This window comes from Monopterus albus, unplaced genomic scaffold, assembly GCF_001952655.1.
Source record: "Monopterus albus unplaced genomic scaffold, M_albus_1.0 scaffold41.1, whole genome shotgun sequence".
NCBI lineage: Eukaryota > Metazoa > Chordata > Actinopteri > Synbranchiformes > Synbranchidae > Monopterus > Monopterus albus.
This window is the reverse complement of record NW_018127921.1, coordinates 3077255-3080207: the sequence shown is the minus strand read 5'-3', so window position 1 is coordinate 3080207 and position 2953 is coordinate 3077255.

The window sequence follows — 2953 nt, the reverse complement described above, 5'->3', positions numbered from 1 at the left end:
TTACTCTTTGTGTTGACCTGCTGCAGCTGCCTACACGTGCTGCTGTGCACTGTAAAATAAATGCTTAACAAGGTTTTGAAAATGAACTAATTACATACTTCTTAGTAAATGATAAGTGATAATGTGGTGACAAAGATGTGCTTTTGGTGGTGATTTGTGGAGCCTACACTAGCTGTACAAACTGTATGGCAGATTACTTTACAAAAGCAATGAAATTGTCTTTACTATGAGGCATTTGTGGAGATTGTGGTCAGACTCACTTTGTGTTATGGAAACAGAAAAGAGACCAGAGATGCTCTTTAACCATCTGACCATATGGATTTCATATTTCATTCAGCTTGCATTAGTCTTCTGTCAGGAGGCACCTCAGACATGAGCGCCAAAACATTCATGTGGGATGCCACTGTTACAATAACCTGTACTCCTGAGTGTTATTGGTCCAGAACAGCTTTCCTGTTTGAGAAAGAATGTTGTATGTTCTGGTGAATTTTGAGAGCCAGCACCAAAGTCAAGTTTTAATTTCAGTGGTCAAATGGTTACTGAGCAGATCTGAGCAAAAAAGAAGAGTCACTTATTGAAGATTCAGGTTCATGTAGTATTAGTCATCACATTCCACTGTTACATGGAGTTTGCTCCAGTGCATGCTCTTCATACTGGTCTGACCTGTGGTATAAACCCCGACTGCATCACCTGGACTCCCACACTTTGTCTGCCTACCTGGATTTGGATCACTAGTTTTAAGATTATACAATAAGAGCCCAATACTTGACATTTAAGATTGTAGCAATTGTTGTTTAGGGGAATTAATTTAACATAAATTACATATGTACAGATGTGACATATATGTGTGTGTGTGTGTGTGTGTGTGTGTGTAAAAGAAAACCCTCTCCAGTCATTGCTGATTCAGTGTGGTGGGTTAAGATGTAAATCCATAATTCATGGAAAGAGATGGCAGTCACAGCTTTGTTTTGACAATGTTTCCTACTTAGATTTGTTATGCTCATAACTTGCCCTTTTTTTTTTTTAGTGTGTGTGTGGGGGGGGGCATCTACCTTGTACAGTCATAAGACGTGTCTTTGTTGCCTCAAAACTCAGTGTTGAGCCCAAAACAGAGACCGAGTGTTGCTTGTTGAGGTTAACACTGCAGTCAAACTACCTAGAAAATGTTGAAATGTATTCACTTCCTAGATCGCAGTAAGAATCACTGGTCGCTTTGTGGCAGATTGTGACTCCCGACTGGGAGATGCAAGATTGAATCGTACACGGGAGGTCACCTTGTCACTTCTGATCTCAACTGTTCTGTGCCTCTTCACAAAAGGAAGGTGTCAGTTGAAGTTCCCAAAAAGCCATGAAAATAAGAAGCAACTACAAAAGCACATTGTTTTTAACTCACCCTACTTTTCTTCTCTTCCTCCTACAATTTGATCCTGTGCAACTTATTTGACATCTAAATTTCCACTCTGGTGAAGATTAGGGGAGTTACTCTGGACTGGGTGTATTTGAGCTAATGCAGGACTGTTAGATGCTTATGGCTCAGGTTTGAAATGCAGTTTGGTTGTATCCTGCATAGTGATTAACGTTTTTTCACTTACAAGCTATTGAAAGCATGAAAAACATGCTAATATTTGTTGTTGTTTGTGTTTTTGGCATGTCAGGATAGTTAGTTTTGCTGGGTGGTGACTTCAGCTAAATGACATGCTATGTGGCTTTATTACAGATAGTTAGCTAGTTTGGTATACTCACCTGATAAAGCATTCATTACTCATCTGACCTTTAGTTAGTGTCTATTGTGTGGTTATATGTAAGACATGCCTGCTTTTCCTCTTCTTGCAGATTCAGAGTTGTACAGATCAGTGTGAGTGGTTTCCAGCTAGGGTGATGTTTGACCTGTAGTGACCCTGATAGATTGAACTGTACAGAAATCAAAGTGTGGTTCAGCCCCTTTCAAGAAGTTGGTTTGTACCAAAAACATGACTTAAAATACAATTCTGTGCTCACCTTTATCACATTTGAATGCTGATCTAGAACAGAAACACCTTAATCTGTTTTTATTTACAATATTTAGCAGAAGCATTTGTTTAAGGCTACAGTATGTGGTGATAATTTTTTTTTCACCCAGCAGGGATAAGTTTGGGATGTTAGCTCAGGGTTAGCTTCCAGCAGGTTGCAGCTGTTTTAACTGTTGCAGAGCTGACTTGTGTGATATTGAGCATGCTCCAGGCCATATAAACCTATATGACTGTTTTACATGTGTTCAGAGCATTTGTGGTGAGGTTTGTGATCCACGTTCACTCAAACAGAACAAGCTGCAAAATACATGCAGATCCATTCTCACAAGTGGATTGTGTTTTCTCCCTAAGCTGCCTATAAATGTTTTGTTTTTTTCTTTTCATGAGAGATCTCCATTGTTGTTTTTAATCTTGGGCAGCAGGCACCACTGTTGTACTAAGTTACAGTATAGTTCAGCTAAAATACCACTGACAAGAACTCAAACTGTTTTTGTTTTTCAGATTGGATTTCTTGTTTAACTTTACGTTTGTGCAGTATTGTGCTTGAGTGGTGAAAATACAGTATATCAGAGTTGAGGATTGTACTAAAATGGCACATTACAATGCAGTGGTGCAACTGGGAGCTAAACAAGATGCTTGTCTTTGGATAAAATCATAGACTTGAGTTTTCAGCATTAATTGCATCTATTGAGCAATAAATTGATGATGTGCTCAGCTCTGGCCTGGTGTTGGTCTTGTGAAGATGACAGCCATCTAATCTCTCCTGTTGTTTTTTTTTTCCCCCATCCCCATTCTTTCTTATTCAATGTCAAAAGAAATAATTACTGCTTTTGTGTTTCAGGTTATCTTCAACTTGAACTAAAAAAAATCCCTCCAGGCCAGTGAATGATTATGCATCTCACTGCACCCTGAATTCTGAATCATTTTTGAAAGTAGATATTTTT